The sequence below is a fragment of the Ochotona princeps genome, chromosome 15 (assembly GCF_030435755.1).
Source record: "Ochotona princeps isolate mOchPri1 chromosome 15, mOchPri1.hap1, whole genome shotgun sequence".
In the NCBI taxonomy this organism is placed as follows: domain Eukaryota; kingdom Metazoa; phylum Chordata; class Mammalia; order Lagomorpha; family Ochotonidae; genus Ochotona; species Ochotona princeps.
The window spans coordinates 7,618,538-7,631,670 of record NC_080846.1 but is presented as its reverse complement, the minus strand read 5'-3'; the positions used below and the strand labels follow the sequence as shown (position 1 = coordinate 7,631,670).

The window sequence follows — 13,133 nt, the reverse complement described above, 5'->3', positions numbered from 1 at the left end:
AGACTCGAAGACACTCCACTTCTGATCCAGCACCCTGCTGATGTGCCTGGGAAAGCAGCAGAGGACAGCCTCTTCACCCATGTGGGAGACCCGAAGAAGCTCCTGGCTTCTGGCTGTGCACTAGTCCAGCTCTGGCCATGCAGCCATTTGGGGGGCAAACCAGTAGATGGAAGATTCTCTGTGTCTCACCGTCTCTCTGTTAACTCTACCTTTCAAATAAAATTATTTTAAAGAAATTTTTAACCCTATGCAGCATTTCCTCTCAATATGCATTCCCCATGAACTTTAAAAAGGATCCCTTGAATGCAGTGAAAAACGAACATTCACCCCTACTCGTGCCACCAGAACTCTTCTAGCAGAGAACAAGGCCTTGGCATCTTTCCAAAATTGGACATCGCATACAACGGAGCACCCTGGGGACCCCCATCCATCCAGTTTTGTCACCTACAACTTACCTGGGAAGGCACACCCACCAGTACCTATGGAGTGGCCTCATTTTGTTAAGGGATGGATGGATTCCACCGCGCAGCTATAACATGGTTAATCTGAACCTTCTAACAGATGCCAGTCTCTCGCCTTCCGTGACAAGGCCATGACGAATATTCTCAGACATTTCCCTTTGCACATACAGGTTGATCTGTGAGGTAAATTCCTAGAACACAGGCAGGAGGACCCTGCTTTGACAAGTGCTGCCAAATGAGCCTCTAAAGCAAACCTGTGCTTGTACACACTCTCCTGGGTAAGGTACAAGAGTGCCTAAGGGGAGAATTTTCGAGAAATTTAAATGCTGAAGTTTCCATTTCCTACACATTTCTAGAAACAAGTGGCAGGCACCTCGACTGGCACAATGTCCTGGCAGGATGTTCTGACACTTCCTACCAACCACAGAGCTTGCTCTGGCAGAATCAGAGCAAGACCCAAAGTCCCGGGCTCCTTCCCTCTTGCCATTGGCTGTCCCAAGGCCATAAGGCCCTCAAACCAAATTTCAGAACTAAAACCAGTTAGCCTGCCCATTTCACTTGGCCGGGGCCTGGGAAGAAAGTGAGCATGCGCTCACCCCCAAGTACATCAAAAAGCTTTAGCAGCCAGACCTCATCTGTGCCCTTAGGACCCAGCCTTCACAGTCCCCAGTCACAAACATACCCTAGAGAGGGAGACTGAGTGCTGAGCTGGGGGCCAGGAAAGCCATCTGGCCTGAGCCCCCCGCTTCCTCACCTGACAACCACGGAGTTAAGACTATTGAGAGATTTACACATCCTCACTCACAAATACAGTATAGATACACACATAATTAATGCACACAGCCATCAGCTAGGGAGCTCTCTACACAGCTCGCTCCCTTTCCCTCTCACAGCTAACCCTGTCGCACGGGGATCACGATATGCCTACTGACAGAGAATCTGAGGCTCAGGGATGTGTTATATGACTTGCCTCAGGTCCCAGAGCTAGTCAATGGAAGGGTCAGGACCCTCAGTCTTCCCAGCTTCCGGAAGAACATTCCAGAAGCCCTGGCTGAGCCAGACCTGCATTCCGCTGTCATCAGCAGGGGTTCGGCCCCCCAAGGGTTAAAGAGAAGAGGCTGTGACTCCCAGGGGCAGCACAAAGGGAAAACGCACTTCCTGCCTCTGCGGGCAGAGATGCTCTCCCGCCCCGTAAATTAAGACATTTGTTTAATTAAGAAGACACACAGATTTTGCTATTCTAAATATTTTTGGAACATGATGCTTGGGAGGAAATTTTTTCTCTCTCACTCTCTTTGCTTTTAGGGTTCATCTTTCCTCCCTCTCCAAGGCTCAAAAGGAAAACATCCACCATCCCCTCCTACTCCTTTTGAAATAAAGATGTCAAGCTTGGTAAGGGCTGTCTTAAGTACTTCAGTGAAGGATCAGAAGAGGAAGTGAAGGGAGCGCAGCCGGACTGCTTGCTAGCAGGGTCCCAGCAGCTACACTCCTGCAGTACACTATTACAGGGTGCGCTTCTCCGTGTAAAGAGCTAACAGATCCTTGGTTTTGGTTTTGATTTTCCTCTGGAGCAAGAGCAGCCAACAGGCAGGCTGGGATTAGCATGCGTCCTCCATCCTAGAGAAGCTGTCCCATCTGCAGCCCCTTGGGTTAAAAGTTGAAAAAGAAAAAAAAAAAAAAAAAAAAAGCCCAGCCCTCTCCTTCCCCGACCTGCCCCTGCCCTTCTGAACACGACTTCCGGGGCTGCCCTCCTCCCACGGGGCGGAGCAACTCCCCGGAGGGAGCCTGGCTCTGCCCACCTGCACTGCTGGGACTTGCTGAGTGTGAAGAGCCGAGCCCTTTGGTGTCACCCCACAGCCATCGGGGCACACTGGCTCTCAAATTACACTCAGCAAGCTCTTGACATTTTTAATTACCCCCCAATTATCCATTAAATGACTCCTCACTTTCCAATGCCACATGCTGGCCTCGGTTTGACAAATCTGCAACGTGTTCACTCTTCCTGCATCGCCCAGACCCAGTGGCCACGCTCAGCCTTGGAGACCTTTGTAGCATGTCACCCTGAGCTACCTTCGTGCATACACCGGCCATGCTGCCTCGATGACCCCTAGTGCAACACCACAGAAGCCTGTGGGAACCTACTGGCTCCTGTTTCCCCAATCCCATGACTCACGGGACCTTTCTGAAGTGCCTGTCATCTCAACCTCCTCCGAGCGTCATCTACAGATTTGGTTCAGCCTTACTCAATTTCACACCCCCTCCTCCCAGCCACCTGGCAGAATCCCTGGCACAGAAGTCAGTTAAATATTTGTTCAGTTACACATCTGTGGGCCCTTCCCCCACCTAGAGCAGCCCAGGGACGCATACTAATTGAGTGGTTGTCCAGACAGGCCTGCAAGCGAGCGGCCTCCCTCCTCACCAAGAGGAGTAAAGCATCAGGTGGGGGGTAAGGAGCCAGACGCCCGCCAGCAGGCCGCGGGACTGCGCCGCACGGTTGAAAGCTCGGGCACTTTATTTATTCCTTCCTCAGGGTAACCCAGCAGTTACTTTGAAATCCTCTTAAACCCCAGGAGGTGCAGTGAACCAAGAAGCCGCTGGGCCTCTCAGATGCCCAGCGGAGACCTGGGACTTCCCAGGAACCTCCTCCCCAGACCGCCCCCATGTGCACGCACAGCTTCCCCAACCACGGAGGGGCCGTAGGCTGGTCCTGGAGGGGGTTCTCCAGGGAAGCCGGCTGCTGGCCTGCCCTGGGTGTGGCCCGGGACGGGATGGGGTGAGGACCCCTGTACTTAGAGAAAGGAAGATGCAGCAGCAGAGGCAGGCCTGGTTTCTAACGGCAGGCCGGGCTCCCCTCCAACCCTCACCGGCCTCCGCCCGGGCGGGGCGGCCCGCGGGGTGCGGCGGAATCAGGTGCACGCCGCCAGGACGGCCGCCGGCCTTTGCGGGCCTCCCTTCTTTGGATAGCAGAAATCAAAGGCTGAGGGGCTAAGGGGCTGTGGGACTGGGGGCCTGGGGAATGACGGGGTCCCCACCATCACCACCACCAACACCACCACGATCCTCGCCCGGTCCCCTACTCCCTGCCTCGGTCGCTGCAGCCGCGCGAATGAGGAAGTCGGCAGCGCAGGGCGGAAACCCAGCCAGGCGCAGTGTCCGTGGCAGGGCTGTCCGGCCCTGACTCAGAAGGCGCCCTGACAGCTGCCAAGCGGTGCCCGCCTGCCCGTTACCCCGTCTTCCCAACGCCAGAAACTTCCAAAAGTGAGGGAGGCACCGCTTCCCGGAAAGGGTTAAAAAGTTTGCCCAACTCGGGCCGGGCGCGGCGAGGGCGGAGAGCGTGCCCCCGGCGTCCCGGGAACGCGCCCGGCGGCGAGGGGGGCCGCCCGCAGTGCCCAGCTCCCCGGCCCGCCTGGCTGCCAGCAGAGTGCCCCCAAACACACACACACACACACACACACACCGGCAGAGTGCCCCCAAAACACACACACACACACACACCGAATGCACGGCATGCACGGGTCCCGGTCTCCCGGGAGGATGCAGGGCCCCGGCACCCCGGGCAACGGCGTTGGCGCCCGCTCCGGCCGAGGCCGAGAACCACACGGCGGCCCGCTCGCCGCAGATGACACCCGGACTGCCCGGCTGCCCAGCTGCCCAGCTGCCCGGCTGCCCGGCTGCTCGGGGCGGGACCCACCGGCCGCGCCCGCTCACCTGAACCTGAATGTCTCCCGGGGAACAGACTCCGCTTTCTCCTGAGAGGGCTTTCGGGAGCGCTCGGGCGGCGACAGCAGCAGCGGGGTGGAGCGAGCGCGCGAGGCGGGAGCTGCAGCAGGTCAGCCTCGCTCGGCCTTCCGTGCCCTGCCCAGGAACCGCGGGGATCTGCGCGCCTCACCGCACCCAGCTCATTGCCCGCCGCCTTCCCGCCCCGCCCTCCCGGCCGGGCGCCGGCTCCGGGGCGGGACCTGGAGGCAGCGCCCGTCCCCCGCTGCTGCTTCAGCCACTCCTGGCCTCGCCTTGTCTTGATGGGCATGTGTTTGGCCAGTGAGAAGGGAATGGGCGGATCCAGAGGGATGGGGCGCATCCGCCCCCACCTCCACCCGCTTCACCTTCTCCTCAGCTTCCTCGGCGGGAGCCCCGCCTTTTTTGGGCAGGACTAGAGACTGCCAGGTTCCAGGACGAGATTGACAGCGCAAAGAGCCCAATCAGAAAGAGTAACTCGGACCAGGCTTTGGGGCGTCGCCTAGGCGGCAGTGAGGCCCGGCGGGAGCCGACTGGGCAGGTCCCGGGCTGTGACACTCCGCCCCAAGAGCTGTGTTTTCCCTGTCTCCTGCCCTACCAGAAGAACAGATATTAAGTACCATATATGGGGAAAAGTGCTATTTTACATAATTATGAAGGCTGTGGGGGCGGGCAGGGGCGCAGCCCTGGATTCCGCTGTGGGCGTCGCGAGTTCGATTCTTGGCTAGAAGCGATTGTTCGGCCTCCAACCTTCGCTCCTGCGGTTGCCCATGCCTGGGACGCGTGCCCTTCTAAGCCTGTCTTTACCAACGTGTGATTAGGTCGCACCCATCTTTCGGATATTTGTTACAAAATGCTTTCCCAATTTGGGGGGAGGGAAGGGAGTAGGCGCATTGTATTTATTTATTTATTTATGGCTACTGCCCATTAACAAGAAGGTAAAAATTAATGTCGTTTAAAAAAATGCTTTGCATTTATCTTGTTCATCCATCTGGAATCTCAGTTTTTGAGCTAAGAAGGAAATCTGACGATCTGGGAAACCCATGTTGGATGCATCGGGAGGTCCAGTCCCCTGCTAATGCACCTGGGCAGGCAGCAAATAATTACCCAAGCACTTGAGCCCCTGCTACCCCCGCTGCCTGGCCCCACTCTAGCTATCCCAGCTATCTGGGGGGCAGTGAATCAGGAGATGGAAGATTCTCCCTCATTCTCTCTCTAATTCTCTAGTAAATTATTAAAAAAAAAAAAATAGGAAATCTCTCCATCTTTGTTGTAGTCAATCACCCAAATCCTATGCAGCCCCCCCCACACACACCAAGCACCAGGCTCCGCCTCCATCAGCTATGGAACTTTTAAGTGCACTTGAACCTGCTTCTGAATTGTGCCCCTTAATCTTTCTGTTTTCCTGCACCAAATCCACCAAACTTTAATGCAGGTCAGTACATGTGATACTGAACAGGACAAGCTCTTTGCCATTCCCTCTACCTGTCGGAATACTCTTGCTTTCATGACAAAACTGTCCCTCCAGATGGACTTGGGAAGGCACTGACCTTCTGAAGTTCCCAGAAAGCTGTGGAGAAAAAGGCGTTGCAACTCAATGGTAAATAATTATTGTCATCGGCACAGAAAGAGCTCTTCCCAATTGATAGGAAAACCTCCTAAATACTCCAAAATTAAAATGTCCCCAAACAGGAACAGGCAACCAAAAGACAAAATATAGGACCTAGCGCAATGGCTCAATTGACTAATCCTCACCTTGCAAGTGCTGAGATCCCATATGGACACTGCTTCATATCCCAGCTGCTCCACTTCCCATCCAGCTCCCTGCCTGTGGCCTGGGAAAGCAGCAAAGGATGGTCCAAAGCCTTGGGACCCTGCACCCACGTGGGAGACCCAGAAGAAGCTCCTGGCTCCTGGTGGGCTCAGCTCTGGCCATTGCAGCCACTTGGGGAGTGAACCAGCAGACAGAAGATATTTTGCTCTGTGTGTTTCTCCTTTGCTCTGTAAATCTGCCGTTCCAATAAAAATAAATCAACCTTTTCTTTAAAGAAAAAAAAAAAAAAGAGCACCCTCTTCAAGGATCAGGCATCACATGTAATATTAAAAAAAAAAAAAGAAAATATATAAATGGCCACAAATTCTTTAAAAAGGTGATCAGATAGACAAGTGGGGGGTCCCAGTATGCCCACACATCATCCTGAGTTTATTTCTGTTGTCACACTGGCACACTGGATTTTGTTTTTAAAAATTTATTTATTTTTATTGGAAATGCAGATTTACAGAGAGAAGGAGACACAGAGAAAAAGATTTTCTATCTGCTGGCTTCTCCTCAACTGGTCATAACGACCAGAGCTGAGGTGATCAAAGCCAGGAGCCAGAAGCATCTTCTGGGTCTCCCACACAGGTGCAGAGTCCAGTTTGAGAAGTGAACCAGTGAATCAAAAACTGTTGTCTCTCTCAGCTCTGCCTTTCAAATAAATACATGTGTTTTTAAAATCTCACTGGGCTTCAGGAGGGGCACGGAAAGCTGTGGACAGAAAGGTGTCATCCGCCCTGCTGAGCAGGTACACTTTGAATGCAGCCTTATTGATGGTAGTGATCATTTCCATTTCCCTCACAGCCCAACGTCCTAGCCTTGCCCTCTCCAGGGGACTAAGGCCTCCGCCAGAAAGACCCTGAATTCTGTCCTCCTCATCCACTGGCTTCTGTTGTTCCCTGAACCAAGATGATCCTTGCTGTGCAGCACAGTACAGCCCTTCCTCCACCACACACAAACCTGCCCCCACTATGACTTTTTTGATTTTATTTGGAAAGCGGAGAAAGATCTTACATCCGCTGGTTCCCAAATGCCCACTACAACTCGGGGGTTGAACCAGGCCAGAGTGGGCAACCTGCAGCTCAACCCCTAATCTCCCACTTGGGTGGAAGAGCCCAAATACTTGAGCAATGACCTGCTGCCTCCAAGGGAGTGCAGTAGCAGAAAAGTGCAATGAGAGGCAGGACTCAAATCCTGTCATTCTGACATGGGAAATAGACACCCCAAGATGAGATTCCTGGCTCCTGGCTTCAGTCTGACTCCTGTCTGGATGTCTGTGGCCATTTAAGGAATGAGCCAACAGGGCCCGGCGGCGTGGCCTAGTGGCTAAAGTCCTTGCCTTGGACGCGCCGGGATCCCATGTGGGCGCCGGTTCTAATCCCGGCAGCTCCACTTCCCATCCAGCTCCCTGCTTGTGGCCTGGGAAAGCAGTCAAGGATGGCCCAAAGCATTGGGACCCTGCACCCGCATGGGAGACCAGGAAGAGCTTCCTGGTTCCTGGCTTCGGATTGGCGTGTACCGGCCCATTGCGGCTCACTTGGGGAGTGAATCATTGAGTGGAGGATCTTCCCCTCTGTCTCTCCTCCTCTCTGTGTATCTGACTTTGTAATAAAAATAAATCTTTAAAAAAAAAAAGGAATGAGCCAACAATGAAAGATCTGTGTGTGTGTGTGTGTGTGTGTGCATGTGTGACTTAGTTTTTATTTAAATCAATATTTTTAAAGATCATTTATTTTGAAAGAGTGAGACAGAGGATAAGATGGACAGAGAGAGACAAACACAGAGAGAGAGATACTTTCCATCTCCTGGCTTACTCCCAGATGGCCACAAGAGACAGGACAGGGCCAGGACAAAGCCAGGAGCCAGGAATTTCGTCTGGATTTCCCATGTGGGTGCAGGAGCCCAAGCACTTTGCACATCTTCTGCTGCTTTTCCCACTCTACATTAGCAGGGAGTTGGATGAGAAGTGGAGCAGTCAGGACACACTCTGGCACCCAGTGGTGCTGGGGGCCATATGCCATGCCACCAGGCCAGCCCCAGTAAGTATTTTTGTGAGTTGATTGTATGATCCTATTTATGCGAGGCTCTAGAACAGGCAAAAATTCGTCCCTGGTGACAGAAGGGAAGACAGAACACAGCTTCCCTTTGAAAGGAATTCCTGACTGGGAGGGAGGAGCTCCAGGCAGCCTCTGGGGTGCTGGAATGTTCCATTTCTAGATCAAGTTGGTGTCTACACTGGGAGTATCCATATGTAAAATTAATCAATTTGTATGCAAGAGGTCTCAGTGACCTGTTGACTGTCAATTGTGAGTGCACTCCCACAAAACAGATAGATGACAAAGTGGGAGCAAAATGCATACAGTTGTGGCAGATGGTTAAAGGATATGGCAGGTCATTCCCACTACCCTTGCAACTTCCTCTGTGTGCCTGATTACAGCAAAGGAAGAGTGACCGCTGCGGTTCGGGTCCTATAGTATAGTAAGGTTTTGTCTTCCTGCTCATTATTTGTCTCTTTCACGTGGCAGCTCATGGGCCCACAGACACACTTGGAATGTCCCCAGCTTATAAATGAACCATATGTTCCCACCTTTCCTTTAAAGTGGTATGCACTTACCTGATGTGAGTAGCCAGAACACTGGATTGGAAGCAGGGCAGCTGGGACTGGAACTGGCACTCCCACATGGGATGGAGCGTCCCAAGGGGGCAACATCTCTTGCTGTGTCACCACACCACTGCTGAGCCAGTCGTTTCTGACGTCCTCCCAGCCTGGCTCCACCACACTCGCCTTCCTCTCAGATCCGATGTCTCAGATGATGGCCCACATTCAGGCTTGTCCTGTCCCTGCGTCTCCCTGACATTAGACCCCAGAACTCTGGCAACAAGCTGTACACCTCAGTCAGGCTTTTCCTTCAGGGAGGGGGTGGCATTTGAATCCCATCAACGCTCCCACCTCCAAACTTTCTAGAAACCTTCAGAGGTCCTTAACATCCTCTGCCCTCTTTCTTTGCTGCCTGCTCCCTAACCCCTGAGCAGCGTGGCCATCTGGCTAGAATGCACCTGTTCTGCTGCTTTCTTTCCTTCATGCTCCTACCTGGATTCTATCAATGGTTACATAGTTTCAAAGTCACCTCCACCAGAGGCTTCTGTGTGCTGAGGGTTTGACTTTGTGGGAGGCTCTAGATCTTTAAATAGACGCTCATCTGGGTCTCACAGTCACACAGGCAATCAGGACCATTGTCCCCAATTTACAGATGGGATAACTGAGGCTCAGAGAGGGGCAGGGCCTTGCAAGCTCATGTGCCTTCCAAGTGGTGGGGCCAAGAGCTCAGGCTGGGTCTGCAGAATCAGTGCAGAGCTCACCACTGCAGCCAGCTGCTCACGGCTCTCCGCTCTCTTCCGTCTCGCTTCTCTGTCAGTGTCCTCAAATTTCTGGATTTCTCACCACACCCAACCACCCCCTTGCCTCATCCCACACACATTTTTAACAAGTACAGTCACATGGGGTGCTCCCATATCTGCTTCTCCAACCTTCCCCCTTCTCAGCTTTTTTTTAATCTTTTTTTTTTTGTCCAACTTATTGAAATGGGGGTAAAAGACATATAACATAAATGTATCATCCTGATCATATTCAAGTGCACAGCTCAGGAGTATTAAGGGCGTTGGTATTGTGCCACCATTCACCATTTGCCTCTAAAATGTGTTATCTTGCAAAACTGAAGCCCTGTGCCCATTCAACAATATTTGTTCCCTCTTCCCTCCCTTCCTCCAGCCCCCAGAAACCAGCACTCTACTTTCACTCTGAGCCTCACCCCTCTACAGAGACCTCATGTGAGCAGAACCCTACCGCACTTGAATTGGTCCTTCTGTGGCTTGCTTCCTTCACTGGGTGTCATGTCCCCCAGGTCCCTGCACTTGCAGCTTATGCAGGAACTCCCTTCTCTTTATGGCTGAATGTTAGTCTCTGGCTGGATGCACTGGCCATGTTTTACTGATGCACTCTTTGGTCGGTGGACACTTGGGTTGCTAATGGGCTTTAGCTCCAGTGAATAATGCGTCTGAGAAGCTGAGTGTACACAAACAGCTCTTTGAAAGCCTGCTTCAAAGTCTTTGGGTACATATCCCAAGTGGAATCCTTGCATCATTCAGTGATCTCGTTTTTCATTTTTTGAGGAATAGTTATACTGTTTCCTGCAGTTGCTGTACCACTTGTCATTCCCACCAAGAGGGTGCAAAGATTGCAGTTTCTCCAAAACCTTGGTTTTCTGGCTTTTCCCCCCATAGGAACCATCTTAAACGGTGCCAGGTGGTATGTTGTGATTTTGACTTGTGCTCAATGATGCTGATCATCTTTTGTTGTATTATTGGCCATTTGTGTATCTTCTTTGGAGAGGTAACTACTCAAACCCTTTGCCCATTTTTGAACCAGGTTGTCTGGGATTATTTTGGTTGAGCTGTAAATTTCCTGCAGTCCTGTATCAGATGTATGATTTGCAAATATTTTCTTTCATTCTGTGGGTTGCCTTTAATTCTGTCAGTAGAACCTTTTGGTATACCAAAGCTTTTAATTTTCATGAAGTTGTCTTTTTTTTTTTTCCTTTTGTGGCCTGTGTCCTTTAGTCATTTTTGTATTATTACTTAATTTTATTTTTTATTGGAAAGGCAGATATACAGAGAGGAAGAAAGACACAGAGCATGATTCACTCCCCAAACAGCTGCACAGCCCGAGCTGTGCTGATCTGAAGCCAGGAGCCTCGTCCAGGTCTCCCACACAGATGCAGAATCCCAACGCTTTGAGCCATCCTCTACTGCTTTCCCAGGCCACAAGCAGGGAGCTGGAAGGGAAGTGGAGCAGCCAGGACATGAACCGGCACCTATATGGGATCCCAGCATATGCAAGGCGAGGACTTTAACCACTAGGCTACTGCACTGACCCCCTTTAGTCTTTTTTTTAAGGCCACCTAATCTTTTAGGCAACAATATCACAGCGGAGGGCAGCCACAGAATATCTTGGGAAGTATGTATAAGAAGGAAGTAGCATCTGTTTTTCCCCTGAGAACTAGGTAACTGGGAAACAGGTGTGCATGGGGTAGGGGGAGGTTGATGGAAAACAAATCTTTATATATCCTCTTTTGCAGCCTCTTCTTAAATTTAAATCTGAAATGTATGCTGCAAACTAAAGCACAGATGTAAAAACATATATCAAAAAGAATAATGACATGTGTCTGAGCTGCATATGGTCCCTGATGTGTCTCCCTTCTTCTCTAACCCAGCACTGGGTGTCCAGCACTCAGCTCTCTGGCACTGGTGTCCAGCACCGGGCTCCCAGCATTGGGTGTCCAGCACTGAGCTCCCTGGCACTGGGTGTCAGGCACCGAGCTCCCAGCACTGGGTATCCAGCACCAAGCTCTCAGCACTGGGTGTCTAAAACCAAACTCCCACCATTCTGCTTTTTACCAAACCTGTCCAAGGGCACCTGACTTCCTGCTCGGCTCATTTTTCCAGCCTCTATATTTCAGTAGCAATTGACCTCCAAAGACCTCCCTTCCCGTCTCTCCTTTGGTTCCAAGATGCATCACTCAGTCTCACGCCATCATATCCCAGCTATCGCCCCCTTCTCCCCAGCACTGTCGCCCATGGTGGCACTTACCCCCACAGCCTCCTCTTAGAGCCAGATTCCCAACAGTTCCTCCTGCCACTGTAGCTTCCCAATCTCCCCCAGCCCCTTTTTTTGAATCCAGGGATTAATCATCCTAAAGCCTGGCTATGAGACATACTAAGGTCTTTTTAAAAGCATTTTTGAAACTCAGTGAGAAAAAGAGAATACCTGGGGCTGGGCCAGACTGGAACCGATCCAGGTCGCTGATATGGACAGCAGGGACTCGAGGACTTGCGCCCTCACCTGCTACCTCCCAGCGTGCGTATGAGCAGAAAGCTGGAATCCAAAGTGGACCCGGGACTCAAACCCAGGCATTGGATCCCAGGCCATGGCAGCTCGCTTCCCTGGGAGCCTGTTCTTTCTCCAGACTGGCCCTCTCATACCACTGCTTTCTTACACTCTGCCAAATCTTCCCCCAGGACTCTGACTCATCCTTCACATCCCCCAGCCCCCACTAAAAAGGATAAACTCCACAGGTACCCCCAGAACAATCAGGGGAGGGCTGTAAAAGGCACCAGTGCTGTGGAGAAGGGGAATGTTAAAAACCTGGGAGAAGGACCCACGGGGAGAAGACACAGCCTGTGCTGGACCATGGGGGTCCTGCCAGCCTCATGAAGGCAGCAAAGGTTTGTGAGTCCTGGGGTGCACTGAGCAAACTTGTAAGAAATTGCCTCAGAGCAATTGCCAAATGGCTAAATCCTCAATTTGCAAGTCCTGGGATCCCATATGGGTGCCGGTTTGTGACCTGGTTACTCCACTTCCCATCCAGCTTCCTGCTTGTAGCCTGGGAAAGCAGTAGAGGATGGCCCAAAGCCTTGGGACCCTACATCCACATGGGAGACCCTCAAAGAAGCTCCTGGTTTCAGATTAGCTTCATATCAGAGCTGAACTCTGAAAGTTGCGACAACTTGGGGAGTGAACCAGCAGGTGGACCTTTTTCTGTCCTCCCGTAAATCTGCCTTTTCAAGTAAAATAGATACATTTTTTAAAAACAAAAATGTAGAGTCTTGGGGCCGGCAAAGGTTAAACCTCCACCTATGGTGCTAGCATTCCACATGGGTACCTATTCCAGACCTGGCCAGTCTACTTCCAAATCCAGCTGCCTGTTAATGTGCTGGGAGAGCAGAAGCCCCTGTACCCACTTGGGGGACCCAGAAAAGGCTACTGGCTCCCAGCTCCATGCAGCCCCGGTGACCGTAACCCTGTGTCATGCTGAAAGATGAGAAGCATTACCAGGGGTGTTCTGTGGTTCTGCCAAGGAGTTTCCAACCACTAGGGCATTCAAATCCCTGTGGGGGGGCTGGCAGAGGATGTAGCAGCTAACCCACCTGTCGGGATGTCTGTGTCCCGTAGCAGAGTGCCTTGGTTTCAGTCTCATTTCTGCTTCTGATTCCAGCTTCCAAGGTGGACCCTAGGAGATAGCAAGTGAGGACTCAGGCAGCTGGGACTCTGCCACCTACATGGC

General features: G+C 52.0%; 1 protein-coding gene across 1 annotated transcript in view; it reads right to left on the bottom strand.

Annotated features, from left to right (window-relative positions):
- The window catches only part of MYH9 (myosin heavy chain 9), an 85,448-nt gene extending 81,077 nt beyond the window's left edge, over positions 1–4,371 (bottom strand). Inside the window, exon 1 of the mRNA XM_004589547.4 lies at positions 4,170–4,371. The gene's annotated coding sequence lies outside the window, so the exon portion shown is untranslated. The remainder of the gene's footprint in view (positions 1–4,169) is intronic.
- Between the last annotated feature and the right edge of the window lie 8,762 nt (positions 4,372–13,133).